At 37.0% G+C, this 25,561-nt stretch overlaps 1 pseudogene; it reads right to left on the reverse strand.

Annotated features, from left to right (window-relative positions):
* Window positions 1-23,456: 23,456 nt before the first annotated feature.
* On the reverse strand, window positions 23,457-25,026 carry LOC114043821 (annotated as a pseudogene).
* Window positions 25,027-25,561: the final 535 nt, after the last annotated feature.

A 25,561-nucleotide genomic window follows, 5' to 3' on the forward strand; every position in this document is an offset into this window, starting at 1 on the left:
TTGTAAATGGAAGCATACATATTTCTTTTTTAAAAATATATTTATATTTGTTTCATTAAATATTTCCTAATTACATGTAAAAATGTTAACAATCATTTTTTTTAAATTCTGAGTTCCAAATTCTCTCCCTCCATCACACTGATCCCCCATCCTTGAGAAGGCAAGCAATTTGATATCAATTAAACATGAGGAGTCACTCAAAACATGTTTCCATATTAGCCATGTTGCAAAAGAAAACAGACAAAAAAAAGCAAGAAAAAATAAAGTAAAAAAGGAGACTTCAATCTGCATCCAAAGTTCATCAGTTCTTTCTCTGCATAGCATTTTTTTTATCATAAGTCCTTTAGAATTATCTTGCATCATCATCTTCACCAAAGTAGCTAAGTCTTTCATAGTTGATAATCCTTATGATATTGCTATTATTATGTACAATGTTCTCCTGGTTCAGCTCATTTCACTTTGCATCAGTTCATATAAGTTCCCAGGTTTTTCTGAAAGTGTCCTGCTCATCATTTCTTCTAGCACAATAGTATTCCATCACAATCCTATACCACAACTTGTTTAGCCATTCGTCAATTGATGAGCATCCCTTTGATTTCCAATTCTTTGTCACCACAAAAAACAACTACTGTAAATATTTTTATACAAATAGATCCTTTTCCCCATTTCTTTGATCTCTTAGGGATACATACCTAGTCATGGTGTTGCTGGGTCAGAGTATGTACAGTTTTACAGCTACCATGAAAAGGGCTGCTACAAATATATTTGTACATATAGGTCTTCTTCCCATTTTTTATAATCTCCTTGGAATACAGACCTAGTGGTGTATTTCTGGATCAAAGGGTATGCACAGTTTGGTTGTCTTTTGCGCATAGTTCCAAATTGTTCTTCATAATGGTTGGACTAGTTCATAATTCTACCAACAATGCATTAGTGTACCAATTTTTTTTTCCATATCTTCTCCAACATTTGTCATTTTCCTTTTCTTTCATGTCAGCCAATCTGATAGGTGTGAGGTAGTATCTCAGAGTTGTTTTAATTTGAATTTATCTAATCAGTAGTGATTTTTCCTCTGAAAAGTTCCTGTTCATGTCCTTTGACCCTTTATCAACTGGGGAATAGCTCTTATCATTATAAATTTGGCTCAGTTCCCTAGAGATTTGAGAAATGAGGCCTTTATTAGAGAAAATTACTACAAATTTTTTTGCCTTAAGTTTCCTACTTTCCTTCTAATTTTGGCTACATTCGTTCTGTTTTTGTAAAGTGTTTTTCCTTTCATGTAATCAAAATAGTCCATTTTACTACCCATGATCCTCTTTATCTCTTGTTTGGTCATAAACTTTCCTCTTATCCATAGCTCTACAAGGTATGTTTTTCCATGCTTCCCTAATTTATTTATGAAATCATCCTTTATATTTAAATCATTTATTTATTTTCACTGTATTTTGGTATATGGTGTAAAATAATAATCTATGACTAGTTTCTGCCAAACTGCTTTCCAGTTTTTCTGACAACTTTTTTTTGTCAAATGCTGTGTTCCTACACCAAAAGCTTAGATCTTTGGGTTTATCAAACACCAGATTACTATGGTCATTTACTACTGTGTATGGTGTACCTAATGTATTCCACAGATGCACCACTCTATTTCTTAGCCAATATCAGATTGTTTTCATGATCATTGCTTTGTTATAGAGTTTGAAACCTAATACTGCCTTGCCACCTTCCTTCACATTTTTTATTGATACCTGTGATTCTTGACCTTTTTGTCTTTTTGCTATAGCTAATATTTCTAGTACAATATTAAATAATAGTGGTGATAATGGGCATCCTTGCTTCACCCATGATCTTACTGAGGAGTTTTAAAGTTTTCCCCATTATAGATAATGCTTACTCTTGGTTTTAAATAGATATGACTTATCCTTTTATTAAAAGCTCCATTTATTATTATGCTTTCATTAATAGGAAAATTGGCTTCCATTTGCTCAGTTAAAATTTTTAAGTAATTATTTTCTTCAGTGACTTTTGTACCTCCTTTTCTATTTGGCCAATTCTGCTTTTTAATCAGTTCTTCTTTTTAGTTGACGTTTTGTAATTCCTTTCCATTGGGCTACTTCTGCTTTTTAAAAAGGTCATCTGGGGACTCCTGGGAACCAAGATGGTGAAGTAAGCAGTAAATTGCTATAACACTCCCATATTCACCTCCAAAAAACCATAAAATAGCACCCCAAAACAAATCCTGGAACAGCAGAACCAGCAAAAAGATGGGGTGAAACAACCTTTTAGCCCAAGAAACTTGGAAGATTGGCAAGAAAGGTTCACTGCACTTGGGTAAAAGGGAAGCGCAGTCCGAAATAGAAAGTGTTCCAACAATCCAGCAGCAAGCCCTATTTTAGCAAATCAGCAGCAAATCCTAAGCACCAGGATGGTGAAGCAGGCAAACAGCAACACCAGGACCCCACACATGCCTTAGCATAGTAAGGGGAATGATCAGACTCCAGCTCCAAGAACCACCACATGCTTCAGTGTGGCCCCTAGCAAACAGGCATCCTCCAGTGGACAGACCTTCATATGCTTCAGCACAGCCCCAAGCAAATAGGCAACTTCCAGAGGCCAGACCACCACATCTTTCAAAGTAGCTTTGGAGAAATGCAGAAACACCCCACTGGGCCTCAGCGCATGCTAGACACCACTACTCAGACCCCAGCTTAGCACTAGGTAAGATGCAAGACCCTCTGAAGCCACCCCCTCAGCACAACACTAGACACTAGGGTCCCCTGTGGGCCTCAGGGCAACATCAATACAGCACCAGATAAACAGCCAGGGGATATAGCCATCAGCACAAGGAGCCTGCAACAGGGCTCCTTCCACCCTGGGAACAGAGCTCAAACTTAAAAGAAAGGAAAAAGGCCAAAAAAAAAAAAGAGAGAGCAAACAACAACAACAAAAGAATTCAATGATAGAAAGTTTTATGTTGACAGAGAAGATCAAGATGCAAACTCAGAAGAGGACAACAATGTCAAAACATCTGTGGGCAAAACCCTGAAGAAAAATGGGAAGTGGTCTCAAGCCCAGAAAGACCTCATGGAAGAGCTGAAAAAGGAGCTTAAAATCATATAAGAGAGGTAGAAGAAAAATGAGGAAAAGAAATAAAAGGGATACAAGAAAATTATGGAAAAAGAGTCAACAGCTTGGAAAACTGCTTAAAAAGTAGAATAGGCCACATGGAAAAGGAGATTCAAAAATCACTTAAGAAAACAGTTCCTTAAAGAGTGCAACTGTCCAAATGAAAAAGAAAGCACAAAAGTTAATTGAGGAAAACAATACCTTAAACATTAGAATTGGGCAGGTGGAAGCTAATGACTCTTTGAGACATCAAGAATCAATCAAAAAGTTCAAAAGAATGAAAAAATGGAAAAATAGGTAAAATACCTCATGGGAAAAACAACTTACCTGGAAATTAGATCCAGGAGAAACAGTATCAGAATTATTGGACTGCCTGAAAGCCATAATTAAAAGGAAGACCTGGATAGAATCTTTCAAGAAATTATTGAGGATGTCCCGATGTCCTGGAACCAGAGGACAAAATAGGCATTACAAGAATCCACTGATCACCTCAGTAAAGAAATCTCAAAATAAAAACTCCATGGAACATTACAGTCAAATTTCAGAACTATCAGGTCAAGGAAAAAAATGTACTGAAAGTGGCCAGAAAGAAATAATTCAAGTAACAAGGAGTCACAATCAAGATTACACAGGACTTAGTAGCTACAACATTAAAGGATCAGAGGTCATGGAACATGACATTCTGGAAGGCAAAGGAGCTAGGACTACAACCAAGAATCACTTACCCAGCAAAATTAAGCATAAGGAGGAAAATGATTATTCAATTAAATTCAAGGATTTTAAGCTTTCATAAGGAGAAGACCAGAACTAAGCCCAAAATTTGACCTCCAATATCAAGACCCAAGAGTAACATAAAGAGTTGAAAAGGGGAAAAGAAAACATAAAGAATTTCAATAGAGCTAAATTGTTTATAGGAAGATGATACTTGTAATTCTTAAAAATTGTATCACTAATATTACAGATAGAAGGAATATATATAGACAGAGGATACAGGTATAAGGTGAATTTGAAGGAATGACATAAAAAATTAAAGGATGAGAAAGAGGAGTACACTGGTTGTAGGAGGAAGAGAGAGGTAGAATGGGGTAAATTATTTCACATGAAGAGGTACAAAAGACCTATTACAGTGGAGGGGGAGATTAGAGGGTGAGTGATAGACATTGCTTAAACCTTAATTTCATCAGTATTAGCTCAAAGAGGGAACAATATACACGATCAATTGAATATAGAAATCTATCTTACCCAACAGGGAAGTAAGAAGGGAGGAGATTAAGTAAAGGAGGGGATGAGTGACAGAAGGAAGGGAAAATCAGAGGAAGTGGTAGACAGAAGCAAAACACTGGTGAGGAGAGAAAGGGTGAAAGCAGAGGAGGGACAAGCAGGAGGAAGAATAGGATGGAAGGAAATACACAAGTACTAATCATAACTGTGAATATGAATGGTTTGAACTCTCCCGTAAAATGGAAGTGGATAGTAGAGTACATAACTTAGTTCTTAATAAACCCAAAGATTCCACATTTTGGGATATGAACTCACTATTTGACAAAAACTGCAAGGAAAATTGAAAAACAATGACACAAATGAGGTATAGACCAACATCTGACACTATGTACCAAGGTAAGGTCAGAATGGGTGTATGATTTAGACAGGAATAGTCTACCTGCCAGATCTATGGGGATGGAAAGAATTCATGACCAAACCAGAGATAAAGAACATTACAAAATGTAAAGTAGATAATTTTGATTATATTAAATGTAAAAAAACCCTAACCTTTGCACAAACAAAACCAATGTAATCAAGATTAGAAGGAAAGCAGAAAGCTGAGAAATAATCTTTACAGCAAGTGACTGATAAAAGCCTCATTTTTCAAATACATAGAGAAATCAGTCAAATTTAAAGAATACAAGCCATTCCCCAATTGATAAATGGTCAAAGGATATAAACAGGTAGTTTTCAGATGAAGAAATCATAACTATTTACAGGTATATGAAGAAATTTTCCAAATCACTTTTGATTAAAGAAATGCAAATTAAAACAACTCTAAGATATCACCTCACACATATAAGATTGGTCAATATGACAAAAAAGGAAAACAAAAAAGATTGGAGAAGATGTGGGAAATTGTGACATTAATGCATTGTTGGTGGAGTTGTGAACTGATCCAATCATTCTGAAGAACAATTTGGAACTATGCCCAAAGGGCCACCAAACTGTGCATACCCTTTGATCCAGAAATACCACTACTAGGTCTGTATCCCAAGGAGATTATAAAAAAAAGGGAAGAAGACCTATGTGTACAAATATATTTATAGCAGCTCTTTTCATGGTAGCAAAATATTGGAAATTTAGGGGATGCCCATCAATTGAGGAATGACTGAACAAGCTTTAGTATACGAATGTAATGGAATACTATTGTGCAATAAAAAATGATGAACGGGCAGATTTCAGGAAGACTTGTACAAATTGATGCAAAGTGAAATGAGCAGAACCAGGAAAACATTGTACACAGTATCAGAAACATCATGTGATGATCAGCTATGAATTAATCAGCTCTTTTCAGCATCACAATGATACAAGAAAAGTACAAAGGACTCATGAAGGAAAATGCTATCCATATACACATAAAGAACTGGTGGATTCTGAGTGCAGATTGAAGCATATTTTTTCTCACTTACTTTATTCTTTCTCCTGGTTTTATTTTCCTTTTGATCTGTTTCTTCTTTCACAACTGTGACTGATATGCAAATATGTTTTACATAATAGTACATATATAAACTGTATCAAATTGCCTACCATTCTCAGCTGAGGGGAGGGGAGGGAAGGAGAGGGAAATTTGGAACTCAAAATCTTGTAAAAATGAATGTTAAAAATTTTCTTGACATGTACTAGGGGAAAGGTAAAATATTAAGAAGTTTTTATCTTCAGTGGATTTTTGTGCATCTTTTACCATTTGGCCAATTCTTTTTTTTTTTCTTAAGGTCTCTAGTATTTTTTTTTGCCTGTTTTACCAAGCTTTTATTTTTTTCATAATTTTCTTGCATTGTTCTAATTTATTTCCCCACTTCCTCTCTATACTATTGTTATTTCTCTATTTAACTCTTCCTTGGGATTGGGTCTAATCAGCATTTTTTCTTTTAGACTGTGTTTGTATCTGTTTTCACCTTATTGTCTTCTTCTGGGTTTATGCCTTAGTCTTGCCTGCCACAATAGTAGCTTTCTATGATCAAATTATTTTTGTTGTTGTTTGCTCATATTTCTAGCTTTTTTCTTGACTTTGAACTTTATATTAAAATTAGGCCCTGTTCACCTGGGGATGGGGAGTTAATGACCCAATATTCAGGCTCTTTCATGCTGCTGTTTTCAGAACTAGTTCTATGGATATGCAAGTTTTTGGTGCTTTCAATATGGTATAATCCTAGAAAAAGTGTAGTCACTGTTCTCCTGGTCTATACCCTGATATTTGCCCGGAAAGGGCATTTAGTCCCCTGCAGCCACAAGCATTACTGGTCTCTTTGCTTTGTACCTGTTACCAGGACCACTGCTTTCTTGAGACCAACATTCAGTGCTCCTGCCTGCCCTAGAACTGAGACTAAGAACTGCAAACGGGCAGCCAACTGTACCCAGTGCCAGCAAATGATCCATGGTAATTTCTTTCTGACCAGTTGTCTAACCTCTTAACCATCTCTGGATTGAGAGCTCCCAAAACTGATGTAGCCCTTATTGCCACCACATCACGTTTGGCCTCTATATAGGCCTCCCAGTGTCACAGACCTGGTATCATAGATTTTTCCTGCTGATGTTTTAAGTTTTCTTAGTCTGGAAAAATGTCTCATCCCAAACTTTTGTTGGCTCTGCCCCTCCAAAATTTAATTTTTGGTGTTATTTTAAAATTGTCTAGAGAGTAATGTTCGGAGTGTTTAGCTGGATAGTTGCCCCTATTCCACCATCTTAACTCTATCTCCCAATTATTTTTTTAAAGTAATATTTTCTTCAGTATTTTTGTGTTTCTTTTTAACCAAGCTCTTAATTCTCTTTTCATAATTTTCTTGCATCATTCTCATTTCTTTTCCCAATTTTTCCTCTACCACTCTTTTAAAAAAAACATTTCATATTTTATGTTCCCTCAGCTATGTATAAAAAACAATTTTTAACATTCATTTTTAAAACTTTGCATTCCAAATTGTCTCCCTTCCTCCCTCCCCAGCCCACTCCCTCATTGAGAGGGCAAGCAATTTGATATAGATTACACATGTGTAGTCATACAAAATGTTTCCATAATAGTCATGTTGTGAAAGAAAACATAGACCAAAACAAACACAAAAAAAACTCAAAAAAAAAATTTTAAAAGTATGTTTCAATCTATTAGACACCATCAGTTCTTTCTCTGAGGATGGATAACATTTTTCGTCATTCCTCTACCATCCTTAGCTCTTTATTTAACTCTTCCAGGAATTCTTGCTGGGCTTGTTTTCATTTAGCATTTTTCTGTGAGGCTTTGCTTATTACTATTTTCATGTTATTGTCATCTTCTGAGTTCGTGTCTTGGTATTCGTTGTCACTATAGTAGCTTTTTATGTTTTAGTTCATTTTTTTTGTTGTTGTTTTTGTTTTGTTTTGTTTTTTGCTCATTTTCCCAGCCTATTTCTTGACTTTGAATTTTATATTAAAATTAGGTTCTACTCACCTGGGGGTGAGGAGGCACTGTATCAAGTTTCAGACTTTTTTATGTTTCTGTTTTCAGAGCTAGTTCTGGGGGGTCTACAAGTTTTTGGTGCTTCCAAGGTGGTGTGATCTAGAGAGAGTTGTGGTCGCTGCTCTCCTGGTCTGCACTTTGGTCCTTACCCAGGAAGGGCCCCAGCTCTCCTGCAGCCATCCTCTCTGACTTGGAACTGTGACCAGGGCCCCTGCTTCCTTGTGACTGATCACAAGCTCTCATATCTGCCTTGGAACTGCAACCCAGAAATGTATATACATAATGAAGTTGCCAAACAGCATCTGGTCTTGCATCCAGTGGTTCCACTGTGACTTATTTCTAAACAGCTGCCAGGTTTCCTTACCATCTCTGGCTTGCGAGTTCCTGAAGCTACTACTACTACTACTACTACTACTGACAAGGAATACCAAGGCACAAACTCAGAAGATGACAATAACATGAAAATAGTAATAATTCTGTCACCACCACCTCATCCCACCACTGGTGTTTCACTCATCCGGGCTTTAGACCAGCCTCCACACCCATGTCACAGAACTTTTTTTCCAGCCTCTTAAGTTGTCCTGGGCTAGAATAATGTTTCACTGTAACCTTTCATTGGCCCTGCCACTCCAAAAACTCAATTTGAAGCATGATTATAAAATGGTTTGGAGGGGAATATTGGGAGAACTTGACTGTAGGGCTTCTTCTACTATACTATCTTGGCTCCCCTTCATGTTCTTTTTAAACCAGTTCTATTGAACTGAAATCCAACTGATCGTAATCCAAACCAAACTACTTCAGAACAATAAGCACTTATTAAGTGTTGGTTTTTGATGTGTGTGTGTGTGTGTGTGTGTGTGTGTATGTGTTTGTGTGCACAAAGCACCATGCTAGGGGCTAGGGACACAGAGACAAAATGCAAAACTATTCCTATTTTCAGAAATTTTATCTTTTTGAGAGTAAAGGAGAATATTCAATATTTAAGCCCACTTCAAATATTCATCTGATAACTGGCTACTGTCTGAGAATTAGCCTAGCTAAGTTCAGAGGTTTTCATCACCAGGTAACTTTTTTTCATTCAATTTCATTTTATTTTCAATTCCAAATTCTCTTTCTCCCTCTTCCCTTTCCCCATTCATTGAGATGGCAAGAAAAACAAATCTTATTAAAAATATTTATAGTCATGCAAAATAAATTCATGCATTAGCCATGACTAAAAAGGAAAAGAAAAAATGCCTCTATTTGTACTCTGAGTCCATTAGCTCTCTATCTGGAGGTGGATAGCATGTTCCATCATGAGTTCTTTGGAATTGTGACTGGTCATTGGGTTGATCGACATTGATAAACTTTTCAAAGTTATGTTTACAATATTGTTGTTATTGTATAAATTGTTCTCCTTGTTATGCTCACTTCACTTTACATCAGTTCACACAAGTCTTCCCAAATTTTATCTTTTCATCATTTCTTATAGTACTATAGTATTCCATCACATTCATATACAATAACTTGTTTAGCCATTCCTCCAAGCAATGGGTACTTCCTCTGTTTCCAATTCTTTTCTACACTCAAAAAGAGCTGCTATAAATATTTTGTACACACTGGTCCTTTTCCTCTTTTTTGATCTCTTTGGGGTACAACAGGTGATAATCTTTTTAATCCATAGAAACTCATGAACACTATCTAGTAAGATATGGAAGACATTTGGATTTACACAATCGATGGCAGACTCAAGGAATCTCCATTCCACATTTGGTTATCTCTAATAGGACATTTTTCTCACTTCAAGCTTTATTCTAGAAACATTGAAGTAAGTTGATCCCCATGGAAACCTATCCTCTTCTCCCTAAAACATGTTTTGCTTGGGACATACACATTCTCAATAAGCAAAGTTTCATAGTCAAGAATCTAGAAACCTAGAAAGAAAATTAATTTCAATTAGAAAGATGGTACTCCAATCAATAAATAAGCATTTATTTAGTGCCTGCTGAGTGCTGGGCATTGTTCTAGATGGACTCTGAAGGCACAAGGACAAAAAAAGACAAAATCTTTTGTCTCAAGGAACTTACATTCTATTGGGGGAGATGGTATGTTCATGTATAGGTAAATACAGATTAAGTATAAGGTAGTCAAATTCAAGGTAATTAGGGAGGAAGGTCAACCAGAGTTGAGGAAACTAGGGAAGGCTTCATGGAGAAGGTAGTGCTTGACCTATATCTTGAATGAAGAGGGAATCTATGAGATAGAGTGAGGAGAGCATGCATACCAGGCATGTGGGATGACCAGTGCAAGGATTCCACAAAAGTCCTATTCTGATGTCTCATTGGGATGTGTGAGTGAACATGGGGTCTCAAAGAATATGAAAACAGAGCACAAGCTCTGGCAGGTCTTGCAAAGCTGGAAAAGCTTCAAATATCCTTCCTAGGATCAATGTAGGTAAGTTTGGAGAGCCTCAGCACCAAGTTGGCTACAGAGTGTTAAATTTCTAAGCCCCAGCCACTCTCAAAGACCATTTACAAAATTGCAGAGGAGTTGTTATCCGTGACAGAGGGAGAAGCCACACAGAAATCATAGGTCTTTTGGAGTATTGAAGCATGAAGTAAGATATAATCTTTCTTCTTTAATATTTCAAGTAGCTGTCATTTCATCAGTGTGGGTGCCTGCTCCACTGTCACAGATCCTATCTTTTCTAAAGCAGAATAAATGGTCTTACAAATTAATAGAACCTCAGGATTGGAAGAGATTTCAAGTGCCCCTTAGTGCAACCCATACCTTCACAAGAGATCCTCCTACAACATTCCTGAGAAGTGGTCATCTAGTCTTTTCTTGGAGACCTTTAGTGAGGAAGAACTATTTCTAAAGGTAGCTCATGCCACAGAAGTTTAAATTGCAAGAAAGGTTTTCTTTAGATAAAGCCTAAATCACCCTCTCTGCAATTTTCATTTATCATTCCATTTGTTGCTGCATTGTGGGGCTGAGTGCAACATGTCTATTCCCTTTTCCAAAAGACAACTCTTCTTTCAAATAATAGAATGCAGCTAACACATCCCACCCAGCCCTCTAAGATGTCTTCAGGCTAAACTTTCTTTTTCCTTCAACCAATCTTCATATGGCATGGACTTCAGGTCCTGAACCATTTTGGTCATTCTTCTTTGTGTGCTGTCCAGCTTATGATTGTCTTTCCTAAATTTTGTATTTCCTTAAATTCCTAAAAAAATATAAAATGCCCTGGCTGCCATATCACTTAAATCCCTGGGTCTTTGGGGGAAAGGACTGACGTTTAACCATGCCTTCCTCATCTCATAGATGTGAAGCTAAATTTCAAAACCAAGCATGTGGTTTTACATTTATTCCTACTCACTTTTATAAGATTCTTCTATAAAGATGAGCCAAATGATAGAGTGCATATTTGTTTCCTAAGATCAATCTCTATAATTTTGGAGGCCCTCAAGCAGGCTACCACCTATTGAACTGCCTTTGAAACCCGACTTTTTCATCTGACACGTTAGCTCCTTCTCCTAGATTTGTGTCATCTTTAAATTTGATAACTATGCCAACTATGACTTTACCCAAATAATTAATTTTAAAAAGATAATGGCATAAGAACAAGCATAGCTTCCTGAATCATTCTTCTAGGGACTTCTTTCAATGTTGGTTTTGAACTATTAATGACTGGTTATTCAGTAGACTTCTAATCACTCCAATCATACTATCATCTAACCCATATCCCTCCATTTTGATCACAAAATGCTGTTGGAGACAAAAGATATTTGAATGTGCTAAGGACAAATCTTTCTTCTGATGAGACAAAAAATATTCAAATGTACTATCTAAGGACAAATCTTTCTTCTGATAAGCCTCTTCATTAGGTAGGCTGGTCTTGAGATCATAGCCTTACAGTCCCAATACCAGTTCATGGCCTATTAACATTGCTTTTGAGAACCCAGGTTCACCTCCATGTCATGACTCATCACTGAAAGAAGACTTAAGTAAAGGAGAAAAATTATATCCATTACAGTAAATTCTGAATGATCTATTCATTTTCACTAAAAATTATGAAAACATCTTGTTCTTACTTCAGTTTGGCTCAGAAGACCTAGCAAGTAAAGTTTAGAGAGAAGTTTCAGTGGGCTCAACTAGAAAAGGACTGTTACTATTGGCATCCATGAAGTGTTTGTTCAGACTATGGAGTGACTCATTAGGCAGCCTCTGAATGGAGAGGAAGCAGGACTCTACCTGGAATTTATGGCTCAGTATTCTTGTATCTCTTAGTCAGTGAGAGAGCTGACTCACATTTCCCACCCACATGAATTGTCTTTGTTCTTCTCTTCAGATGTCTGAACCTGTCAGTTTAATGAAATTTGAAATCTTTGATTTCTTCTCATGAAATTTGGCATCAGGGAAAGTATCTTCCCCAAAGAGTAGCTCCTTGTGCAAGAATGGAGTGCCAAGATGCAGAGAAGAGGTGGCAGAACTTTATGCTGGTTAAAATGGCATTACTCATGGAAGAAGTAAGCTGGATAGTCATCATACATAATACTATTTCTGACCTATTCCTATTTTTTTTCAATGACAGTGTGATTACTTTAGTCCTTTGCTTATTAAATGTATTCAAATATATCACGGATTAAACTATATCCTTTAAAATAGAACTCCATGCATTAGAAGCCTGATACCTAACAGAAAGCCTACAAAATAAGTCAAAAGATCATAGATGTGGACTAAAATGGTCGTTTGTGATCATCTAGTATAAATCTCTCATATTATAGATGAGGAAAGTAACGCCCTAAGAGAAGACTCTTTCCAAATGTCACACACCTAGTAAATTTCAGATCTGAGATTTAAATTCAGGTTCTCTGATTTCAAATCTAGCATGTTTTCCATTATACTATGCTGCCTCTAGATATCAGTCTTGCTCTCCATTAAATCAGTTCTGTAAGGAAGTTTCATTATATTTATAAAAGGTAATTGCTTTAATCATTCAGATGAAAAACAACAAAAAACAACTAGAAAAAGGATGTCTATTGTCCAGGCCATGATGTGCAGTTGGATAAATAACCTATACTCTTGCACACATATATACACATATGTCTATTTATATACATGTATACGCTATATATACATATATAATCTATAGACATATAATTTATAGTTATCTATAGACATTTGCAATGTGTGTGTGTGTGTGTGTGTGTGTGTGTGTTGAACAGACACTACAGGTAGACAAAGGACTGGGCCCAGAGCTGAATATGAGAAAGGAATAGGCTAGATTAAATATAGGTAAATGTGTCCTGATTTGAATGATGCAAGTTTTTCCTGAAACAAAACCCATCTTTTTATCATAAATATTTTTCTAGTGATTCTGTATGGCTTGAACAGTGAAATAGCCCCAGTCTCAGGAGAATCAACATTGTAGGTCACCCAAAGGGCAATGGAGAGACACATGCCACACATAAATGGGCTGCAGTGTATTCCCAACAATGGATTGCAAACAAATGCAAAATAAAAGATATCATCAAAAAGATGTATGACCAGAAAAGGAGGTGGGCCAATCATGCAGCTAGAGTGAGGAACAACAGATGGACAGCTCACACGTGCTGTCTTGGTATCCACACCATGAGAAGAGACCTGGGTGAAGGCCCCTTGCATTTGTGTGGACCTAATGTGGAGGACTGACAAGAGGGCACAGATAAGAACTGCCTAAGATGAGAATGCATGCATGGCTTCCAATCTGCATGGTGGGAGGGGGTTCCCACATTGATGAGATCACAATAGCAGTAAAATTTATTGCTGAGTAAAGCTGTCTATAGTGGTAAGCTTTTCTTGTTTCAGGTTACTGACAGAGCCCTCTCCAAAGGCAAAATTTTGATAGCCTCCTCCAAAGTGTTAACTTGAGCATTAACCCAGAAAATATCTCCTGAGGTGAAAAGAACCCCTTAACAGTAGGATTCTAATAGGGAAGCTTTGGGCTTCCAACGGACACGCTAAACATTCACTGGAAGCTCATATAGAATCCTGGGTCTACTCTTCAGCTTAACAAATAGAAATATTTACTAAGCGTGTATAAGAAGTGAGTGCAAATTAGGATACACTAGGTTAATTTAACATAGTAAATAAATACATTAGCAACAATGGACATTTAGTGAATGGTAGCAATGCAAATTCCTGTAAGTGAAAATTATGATGTAACTAAGAGGTCTCATTGATACAGTACTTAAGAAAAGTGAAATAAATTAAGAAAAACATATAATTTCACTCAAACTTTGACTAAAGAGTAAAAATAATTGGGGGATTTTATAACACATGTCCATTTTTCATCTTATTGGTAGCATAAATCTTATACTATTTTTGCTGTTGCAAATAGTTTGCTCTATGCACTAGTTTGCTGTTGTTGGGTTCCTATATTGGTTTTACAAACCTAAAGGCTCAATCCAATGACAATCTTCAAAATTTCAGATTGCATTAATGAACCCGAAGCATTTGTATATGGGAACACAATGCATATTAAAGTAAATGAATTTAAACAACTCCTACATTACAAGTGAATAGGAATTTAAAATTTTGATTTTCTTCTGTTTACTTTTTAATTTAAAAAAGACAGAAAACAAAACATCAGTAAAAATCAGCATCATATAAATTTGGTCCTCTAGTGTTATTATCAAGGCAAATTAGATAATTTCTTATATTACAAACAAAGTGTATGCCAGTCAAGTTTGACATACTAGGTTACTACTACTAGGTTACATCATTGGCCATCAGGTACATCATTCATTCATTTATTCATCTATCTATTGATTCATTCATAAATCTAACAATTCATTCACACATTCATTCAACTATTAATTCATTTCTACATCTACTTATTCATTTATGCAATAATCCATCTATTCATTTGTCTCTCCACTTGTTCATCCATTTTTCTACCTTTTCATTCTTTTGCCTATTCATCCATTTATTGATTCCTTCTTTCATTCAACAAATATTTACTGTGCACTTATGACATAAAGGTCATTCTCATATGCTTTCAAGGGCACTACAAATAAGACCCAATTCCCTACCCTTGTGCAGCTTATAATTTAGAAGGGGCTATGCAGCACGCACAAAGATAGCTTCAAGCTGATATGTGAAAATGTTATGGGAATAGTGCAAAGTGCTATAGGCTTCAGCTGAGGTAGAAATAAAATTTGTTTGTAGGGATCAGGTAAGTCTTCCCATAGAATTTATATCTGTAGGGGGTATAGGATTTCAACAATTGAAAATCATGAGGGAGAATATTTTAGGAAAATGGTACAGTATGAGCAAAAGTACTAAGGCAAAAAACAAATAAACAAATACCATGGGGCATATTTCAGGAAAGTGACAAGTTCAGGTACACTAGAGCATTGCGGGTATGTAGGGCAGAATTTGAAGATAAAGCTAGGATAGATCAGGGGTGGAGAAGGTAGGTTGCAGCCAGGGCTTGGAGAGGTTTAAATTCCAGAGTAAAGAATTTGCACTTATTTCAGTAGAATATGGGAAGCTATTGAAGGTTAATGAGCAAGGAAGTGAAATGATGAGAGCTTTTCATTATGATGAAAACTAGTCTGGCAGTGATATAGAGGATGGATTGGAAAAAGAAGGAGAGATGGGTGGTGAGGAGCCAGTATTTCAAGAATGCATCATTTAGCTCCTGTTATATTGTCATTTTTAACATTTGCTGCATCCCACCTTTTCAAAAACATATTGTCCAATTAGCTGGACTCACAATTTTAAATCAAAACTCTGGGCATAAATGTTATGTTTGGGATTTAAAATGCTAGTCAATGATAGGAAAACAAAAAGATTCCATGCTCAAACCACACACATGCATTAGTATCAAAAGAGTACTTGCTGAGGCAGGGACTAAAGAGAATATTCATTTTGTAATAGAGGCTAAAACCTTCCAGAGAGGTGTTTTAGAAAGCATCTTTTTTCGACTAGACCAACCAATGAACACACACACACACACACACACACACACACACACACACACACACTTGCCCAGCCTGTTTTTTCTCCAACCTGTGACCTTTGGCCACTCTTTCCATCCTTCATGACACTCTGGTTTTCAGGGAATGAGTTCCCTGGGGACAAAACTGAATGTGAAGCAAGCCCAGCAAATGATCCCATGGAGTGTGGGGCTGTCTAATTCCAAGTCTGTGTTTTGATTAACAAGAAAAGCATAACATACAAATCCATCTAGAGAAAACCAGGGGCTGTTCTTGAGGTTTCAGACCTCTAAGCCTGAGGAAAAATGATGATGGGCTGCATTCTTGGTGGTGGTAAATAAAGTAGAGCAAAATCGCATGAAATAATTAAGTAACAGAAAAGGAACAAGGGGACAAAGGAAAACCAGTGAGAGACAGACCTATAGTAATTACCAAATCAAGCATGTGGCCTTTAGAATGAGTGGGATCATTCATGTGTTGCAGAAGATTAAGTGAATCTACAAAAACCATAAAACCTTGCATCATGCAGAAAAGAATTCAAAGCAACCCAAAATTCAACTCCCCCCACAAACAAATACCTGGTGAAATTAATGGTACTTCAAATATTAGCCCTCCAAGGAGCTCAGGCCTTTTGGAAAAATGAGTTGGGACTCATTGGTGGAGGATTCAAAACTACAAAGCCAAAAAAATGCAATTAATCTGAAAAGCGTAAATTGAAATTTGAGGGGGGAAGGGGAATCAAGAGAAATCAGACTGAATACCTAGTAGGAATCACTGAAAAATAGAGATACATGTATGATTAATAAAGATATCTATTTTCTTAAGCACCAACTACACCACCAATGACTCCACATTTTTGGAATCAAAGGCAATGTTCTTTATTTTACTGAGTATTTGCCATCCTATTTCATATAATCAACAAAATGATTCTTCATTTTGTCAGAACAGAATTTCATTCAAGAGTCCCAGGTGTGGTTACTAGGACTTCCCTCCCAGTGGTATCACAGCCTACAACCCTGCCCAGCATGCCAGCCAGCCCATTTTGCATCAGCCCAATCTTTTTGTTTCTTTGAAGATAAATTAGACTACCATCAATTGCAGGGTCCTCATAGGAGCTGTCCTTGCTGGGTGAGATGGGAGGAAGGATGATGTCACTCCTTGGATTCATTAGGCCAAAATACAGCCTGAGGAGTACTACAGGCGTTCCAAGAGGAAATGGCAAGGAAGAGTTATGAGAAATGCAATTGATTTCTATTTGCCAAAATCTATATTAAAAGGAACTTTGCCTTTGGAAGCAGTTTATTGTGGCAAGGTACCTGAAGGTATTTGCCGATAACATTAAAATTAAAACTTGTCTGCTGGGCCAAGTTGCTAATTAGTTAGGAAGCCAATGAATATAAACATTGTAGCTTGAGTTTAGACTTAGGGGGGAGATAGGTGCATTCCTGGTGTCAATGGGAAATAACAAAGCCAGCTTATAAGAGCTAGACAAGTGACCACCCACTGTGACATATTTTGGAGGACAGATGCCAAGAGACCAGTATCAGGGACCAGAACTGGAGCTCCATGATATACAGTGGTTAAAATAAAAAACAAGAAAAAGGTAAATTACACTGTGTATGAGAGGGATTTTCTGCATTTTCAATGGTGTAAAGTTACCACATTAATGAAACCCAGAAATCCAAATGATCATCTCCACTGGGTTTTGAGGGAAGCTGCTTCATATGATAGAAGCTTTAAATCTAGAAGCTGCTTTTAATACCTCCCCACTACTAATGGCCTTCTCTGGGAGACTCAGTTTCCTTAGTTAGAGGTGAAGAAAACACACCATTTCATCCATCTTTTCCTGAAAGCAGAAGGAATTTGGCAGAGGTTTTAGAATTTTACATTTCATTTTAAGGTCTACCCTTGACAATATAAATTTGGCTCATCACCTACTTCCCTCCTCCTCCTTATTCTCCCTCCCCCTCCCCCTCCTTATGTCTCAGGGCTTTGCTAGCATGATGAGCAGAGAGATGTCACGTTCTGGAAACACACAGAGGTTAAATAGACCTCCACCATCTGTCCCCTATTAAGAACAATTGTTGGGGTGGAGAGAAACTGCAAGCGTTTCCCCCTACCAGCATATTCATTCATGTCTCCTTGCTGAAATCTGCCCCTCTGCCATAGCCCCAGTCCAGAATGTAAGTATTTTCTTATGAGTTTCCTTCTGTGGAGAACCATGAAAATGGATAATAAAAGTGCTTTTTTGTGAACAATGTAATCCTGGTGTTGCATTGCTTTCCTTGTAAAAGAAGATGATTTCAGAAGACATAAGGCTATTGAAGCCCTTGACAGAGGCCCCAGACCTTCCTTCCTTTGCTACTGCTAGCCCTGCTGGATCAACCTAACCAACTAGTCTTCTACATTTTTCCATACAATTTTCTTACAAGACCGTTCCCTAATCCATTTTCCAAGAACATCTCAGCCTCTATTACCAAAGTTACCCAACCAGAAAGTAATCCTGCAGAGAATTTCTTTTACTGGCAGGGTGGGGGTGATGATGGCAGTTAGGGGAGAGGAGAGCAAAAGGAATGAAGCACAGACCAGAGATTTCAGAGGAAGGCAGAGAAATTCCCAGGTGCTGGCTATACAGTCCCACTACATCTTGTTGAAAAGTAAAATATGTAACCAGTCAACCAACTGTTTGGTCCATACTGTGCCAGAAAGCTGGTTGGTTTTTTTTTTCCAAAAAAAATTAGCTATATTTAACTGTTGTCAGGATAAAGTATTCCATTGCGTTACATTATTTGGGGATTAAAGGTGTATTAGATGATTTAGGGAGCTAATGAGTCAGGTACATTATAAACTAATGAAGAATGACATTCAGAATTCTAAAGGGGAGGGGAGGGAGGTGAAATATCCCAGAGATGCTTCCTCCTGTCTATATCATGGAGAAACTTTCAGCTCTCCAAAGCTTAATTTCAGGTTGTATTCAAAGTTATAAGCAAGGAGGGACCTTTAAGAGTGTACCATGTTTATCTTAGCAATCAGATATGATAGAATCATGGCTATTTAGGCAGTAATCAGTGTTAGTGATTTGGAGATATTATCTTTTTACTTATACAAATGGCAGTCAAAAATGTTTCTGGACTTATTTTTTCCTTCTCTTCTGAAAGAAAATACACCATGACAAACTTCATTTGAACTTTCAGTGCAGGAAACATTGTAAATGATCTCATGAAAGTCTGTTCTTGAGACCTTAGCGATAAAAAGGATGAAATTGGATTGCAAACCCAATGGACAGGAACTATGTCTCATGATGTTCAGGGCACTCTTAGTCTTCATTCAGTGCAGAATGATCACCGTCATAGAATCTGTGTGTATATGCACATGGGAATGGAATTACAGTTAAAAGTCAAGAAATACCAAAGACCGGCTAAGGAAAAACAAAAGAATAGGTATAAAAGAAACCCTGTAGTAGTAATCATGTATAGAAATGGAAGCAATCTAAGACATTTTAACTGGATACAGCAAAAAGGAACATGAGATGTGAGAGACTGGACTAGGGAACATGGCAAGGTATAGTTAAAATCAATGATGTTAAGCTCTGACTACAGAAGCTGGCAGAACTGGCATGAAATCACTAGATATATGGGATTTAATTAATAATAGGACACTTCAAGGCCTTGAAAAATTCAATATGTCCTTCCTTTGTTTGCTTCTAGTTCTTTTTGCCAGCCTCAATGCCTTAAATATTCCATATGATATATTTCAATATTTGTAATACTTATAGGTTTCATTTCTATTTCCTGATTCACAAACAAGTTATGTTAGGAGGAACTAGTGGAAATTATAAAATCTTAGCATTTGAAGGAATCTCAAATGTAACAAATCAGATGAAGGATTAGGCATTTTTTCCAATCCTCATGACCTCTCAAGTCTCTACAAAGTAAGAAGTATGTATAAGAGATATACCAGAAATTCTAACCTGGTAACATTTCAATGAGATAATATCAGAGAAGGCCAATCCTGAATCCTGAATCTAGTCACTCAGTGTCTCCTCTCCCACTAATGATCATGCTTTGCTTTGGCATCAAGTTTGCACATGCTGATCCATGTTCTGATTCACAGAACACAACTGTATCCCCCCATCTCCCAGCACTCAGTGCTGAGGAAAATCAAAAGAAGCTTGCTTAGTCTGGGACAGTAGCACAGAAGTGCTCTGCATTGTAATAGAATTCTGTAGAAAAACTGAAGAACAGAAGGAACTAAGGTAGGATAGGGGTGTGTGTGTGTGTGTGCATGGCACTCCACCAAATAAAATAAAATAATAAGCTCAATATCCAAGGGGAGAATTTATGTACTCCTAGAAATAAATAAATAATTTATGTACTCCCAGAAATCACTTGGGGGCAAAAATAGAGGCCTGTGAAATGTCAATTACACAGCATGGAAAGAAGCTAAGATAGCTTTGAGTTCTAGCACCCAAGGAAACCACTATCAAAGGGGAAAGAGTCAGAAAGTGAATGTAGGGGAATATAACCAAAACTAAAGGTAATTAACAAAGATTCAAGGATTTCAGAAGGAAGAAAACATAAAGACCTTGAGTATAGTCAGATGAATAAGAGAAAGCAACATGGAAAATATTAATAACAAAAGGAATATGTTCTCCAGATCAGCTAATTGAGTCCAGCCATCTGTGACTAAATATTGCAAAACAAATGAAAATGAATCAATACCTGACAAGGCAGAGAAATCTATAAATTCCCACAAGACAATGGAACCACAGCAGGACATTCCTGAATGTTTTAAGAGAAAAATAAGAATCATGAAAGCAGAATTTATAGCCTGCATAGCAAAAAGTAATTGGAAGAACAGAAAATCTTAAATCCACGGTAGCAAGTCTCAACAAAGAAACATTAAAGAGAATAAATGATTGGGAATTCAGATACACAGAAGAGAAGTGCAATCAAGATAAATGAAAAGGAAAATCAGTAGCACTAAAAATGTTCTCCACATCAGTAAAAAACACCCCAAAAAAACAAAAAAAAACACCAAAAACTATTGATTTTGAACATAGGATGCACATAGAGACAACTTAAGGATTATAAGTTACCAAGAAGAACATAAGTTAAAAAAAGGGAGCACAATAATACCAAAAATAATGCAAGAAAACTGACCAGAACATTTGAATACAGAAAAAAGTACTAATTGAAAAAATCCACAAATTGTCTCCTTAAAAAAAAAACAATAATGCTGCAAACCCCAACACACACATCATAATTAAATTGAATAACTCTGCTGATTAACAACAAATCTTGCAAGGACCAGAAGAACAAGCTTCAAATATAAAGGAAAGGAAATTTGAAAAACACAAGACTATTCAGCATCCACTTGAAATTATAGAAGGTAATGGAATAATGTGTTCAGAAGAGCAAAGGAGCTCAAGCTGCAACGCAAGGTGACCTAACTTGCAAACATAAGCATAATCATTAATAAAAAATGGATATTCAATAAAAAAGAGACATCCAATGCATTCCTAGAAATAAAAGCAGATATGAAAAAAGTATTTGCTTTTCAAACACTCAAAGCAATAAATATATAAGAAAGGTAAACAAGTACAGCAATCCAGGGCAACAACAATGAAACAACAACATGGAGACTAATTAAAGGTTTCCTTCTAAAAGTTCACAAGAAAACAAGGGTAAAAACAGATGTCAAATAAAAATTGTGGTGGAGGAACAGGCCCCAGTTGTGCAATAAAATTCATAATTCTCTGCCTACTGATTAATCAGTATTTGTGTGTGTGTGTGTGTGTGTGTGTGTGTGTGTGTTGAGGGAGGGAGAGGTGAATTACAGAATGAGAAGTCACAAAAAAAGATGAGAGAAGGAAAAAGATGGTCAAAGACTAACAAAGAAGAGGAAATAAACCATAACTCTTGTCCCTGAGGGAGAAGAGAACCTAAGGAAGAATGGAAATAGGAAAGGAAAAAAAGAAGGAAATCTTATTTCAGTGGCAAGAGGAGGTACCATTGATTAATTCTCCTATGGGGGAAGAGATATGTTCTATAAAGGGTTATGGGAACCTTACACTGGGTGTAATCTGTAGTGATCTGGTGCTCAGACAGACCATTCATCTTGTCTTAGGAAGACAACCAGTGCTCCTGGGGGCAACTAACACCAAGAAGAGAGGAAAAGCACAGACTTAAAGACAAGATTTCAAGGCAAACAGGAGGAAAATGACAGTGAGAATGGCAAATATTAATCATGAACTAAGAAATTATGGACATAGGAAAATTCCTATCTAGAAGCCTTCTCTATCAACTGCTGGAATTAGTATTTCTAAGAAAAAGCCACAACAGAAAAGGTGGTTCAGGGACCAGTTCTACAAATAAGTAAAACAGAAACTGTTTACAAGAGGTAACTCAAAAGAGGTAAATTAAACACTTCAATTCCATGAAGAAACTAAAGAAGGACTAAATAAGTTTAATGGCCATGAATAAAAGAATAAAGTCTGTACCATATCAAAAGAGAATAAAAATAATGAAGATCATAAGGGAAAGGAATCCTTTTTTATATAAAGTTTAGAAAATTAAATTTACAAAAAATTAGAGAACAAAATAAATTGAATAGGAAGTGAGGAAAGGGGATTTTATTTAACTACTGGAAAGGGAAAAAAGAAGGGAAGAATTAAATAACTAGATAAAAGGAAAACATTAAAAGGAACTAATAAGTCAAGCAAAACTGTATGTTGTGTCCCTTGGGATTCACTTTTATATTTGTACTACTAGTACATAGAAAAGTGTTTAACAAATAGAAGGTGCTTAATAAATGATTTTAAACTTATTCATTCATGTGGAACATGCAGCTCACTCAAACACTCAGATCCTTTACAGATGTATTGCTACCATACGTTCCTCACTGTGTTCTGGTGAAGTTGGTTTTTTTAATCCAAATAAAATATTTCAAACTTATTCAAATACTCTAATGAATCTGTGATCTTATTGATTAAGAAGTTCCCTCCAACCTATAAATAACAACTCATTCATCTCTGCCCATCCAGTATGACTCTTATCCATGTTCCCCCATTGGCTAATTCTTTCCTTTCTTTTAGCATTATTGGGGTATTAGTGGAGAATTCTGGCTATCCACTCATCATTCATGATGTCTTCACCATGTCACAAGCCCATCTCTTCTTACTATTGTACAATTCTTTGATGACAATTTATTCCTATTCTTCATTGGCATTCTTCATTGGTTACATTTTGCGGTGAGTTTATACCTATCATATGCTTCTTCATTACGTATGGTTTTCATTTTTATTTTTGGAGACTGATGTATTCCATGTTTTGCAGTCACACAGCAAAATTACTATGTATTAAATACATGGGCCTTTGCTTCCATATGGATTTTGGGGTCATTAAAAAAGGTTTGTAATGTATTTTTTTCAGTGCATTACTTTGTGGACAGTATGTTTATACATTTATTTCATATTGCACATACTCAGGTTCATATAGACACGAATGACAATTTTGTGGAGTAAACATTCTCTTTGAAGATGACCATATGTGGACTTCCAGAAGGAGCTTATTCTTTATCTTTGTGAAAGAAGGTTTTTGGAAGCTGTTCTTTTGAGGGAGCCCATATATTTACAGAAACCACTGAGGGCTTTTTGTGGTGTATAGTCTGGCTCCCTAAACATAGAATTCCTTGGCATATTGGACCTGGTCAACCTCAAAGATTGGCTAACTGCGCCTTTCAATGAGATAGTCCTGTTTAGCAAGGATTCAGACAAGGCCTTTAACCAATGAAACTCAGACCATGGCATTTTCCTTTCCTTTTCATGGATACATTGGAATCTCCACTCTGTGCCCAAGTTTCACCACAGGTGATGCACTGTCTCTGTTGAGTATTTCTCTGACATGTGTATTCTTGGTGTACCCACCACAATCTATAGTCTAGAGTCCTGGCTTCAGTATAGTGTCTTTTATACTTTGGACTGTCCCACTCTTATAGGGAAGAATTTTAGAAATGCAGCAATATTGGAGTGCCTCCTCATAGGATGGTGGGCTTCCATGGATTTTCTGATCTACAAGTTGGAATACTTTTTTGGCTGAGAGAAGAGACTTTGAACACCCACATTCTTGAGCTCTCTGGTAGTCAACCATAGCTTTGGTATGGCTTTCCTGGACAATTCTTCTAGTGAGTTGACTCTCCTTTTTGAGGTCTTTCTTCTCCTGATCTCTGGGAAAGTCTTTCAAGAATGGTGGGGCTCTGAGGACCTACTTTCTTGAGTGCTGAGCAAGTTTTTCAGTAAGATGGCATAAGAGACGATAGACCCTGGTCTCAACTCATGTTGATGCTCTCTATTGTCCAAGTCACTGACCAGTCCTTTGGTGTCTGGGGACTGTTTGTTTTGAGAGCCAATGCTGCTGCTGCCTTCTGCATCAGCATCTGCACTCTCATAAGCTGAGTCATTTTGCAGAGCTGATATATCTGAACAGTCAGTGTTCCTCAATGAGTCATCAGAAGTAGTGTGCTAGGGAAGAGCCCTGGGATGTCCCCTCCAAGTATTTCAGAGCAGTTATCAATGAGGAATTCCACCAATGTCTTAATCTTGTTGTTCAACTCCATCTGGGCATTCAAAGTCAGGCTTTGGTTGGTGTTGAGGGTCAGCATGGTGAGTCCAATACAAATGGCAAGATTGCTTGAGTCCATCTTGCTGATGTCATAAATCATGCAGACCAAATGCTTAAGCAGCAGGAGATTTGCCCTTAGTAGTTTTTTGTGACATGTTTTAGGCTTTCAATTTTGTCTTCCTCATTTGGCTTCTCTAGGGCTGCTCTTCATTCTCCAGAGAGACCTGATGAAGGTAGCTTGAGTGGGATACTCCTGGGGAAATCCTTAAAAACTGCATCCAATAAGTACACAGGTCTGGTGTCTATTGCCCCAGGGTTGGGCTCCTCCTTAAGTTCTTTCTAGGCCTTTTCATTGGCAACCTTTCTGAATATCCCTTTGCTTCAAAGAATTTCCTGAATGGGTTGGGGAAGGATGTCATTGTCACCACAGATTATTGACAAGGACTAGTCAAACCAGGAAGGTTTCCATTCTGGTGCCAAAGGTCTAGAAGAATCTGATGAACAGTCCATCTTCCTTCCAGGACATCATCTTTCTCTTCTTATTCTCAATCAGGCAGCAAATTCCATCTTTACTATCACATTGTGGCAGCAAGTGGTGTTCTTTGACATCACCCTGTCTGTGCATCAATATGCTTTCTGCCTTCTATAGGTTCAGGACTTCTTGGCTGAAGATATTCCCTGGCTTGCTTTCTGGCAAGATCTTTCCTCTTGGCCTCTTGCTTTCTTTGGAGTTCAGGGGGATCAGGTTGAAAAGTCTGCAGGCAGGGTGTCTCAAGGTTCTGTCCATAATGCCAAAGTCTCACTCTTCACCATTACCTCCTCCTGACTTCTGCTTTCAGCCCTTCTCCTTGCATACATTTAGAAATATGTCTCTTACTGATCTATCTGCAGTTGTTTTGTTGCTGTTATTGTCACTGGCTGCTGTATTTGTTCATCTCTCCTATATTCCAGTTGTCTGAGGTATTGAAGAATGAAGTAATCTCTTCAGATCTGGTTTTCTTTTTAAAAATGTTTCAAACACCTCTTTATTATTGAATTCCTGTCTTTTTTTTTCATTTATGGTTAAGCTCAGATTTACATGGCAAATCACTCTAGGCAGCATCCACTGCTCATTGGAACACATTCTTCCATTCTTGAGTTTTCTGGTGGGTACAGAATAG

Source organism: Vombatus ursinus, unplaced genomic scaffold, assembly GCF_900497805.2.
Source record: "Vombatus ursinus unplaced genomic scaffold, bare-nosed wombat genome assembly UNPS02014770.1, whole genome shotgun sequence".
NCBI classification, from domain to species: Eukaryota; Metazoa; Chordata; class Mammalia; order Diprotodontia; family Vombatidae; genus Vombatus; species Vombatus ursinus.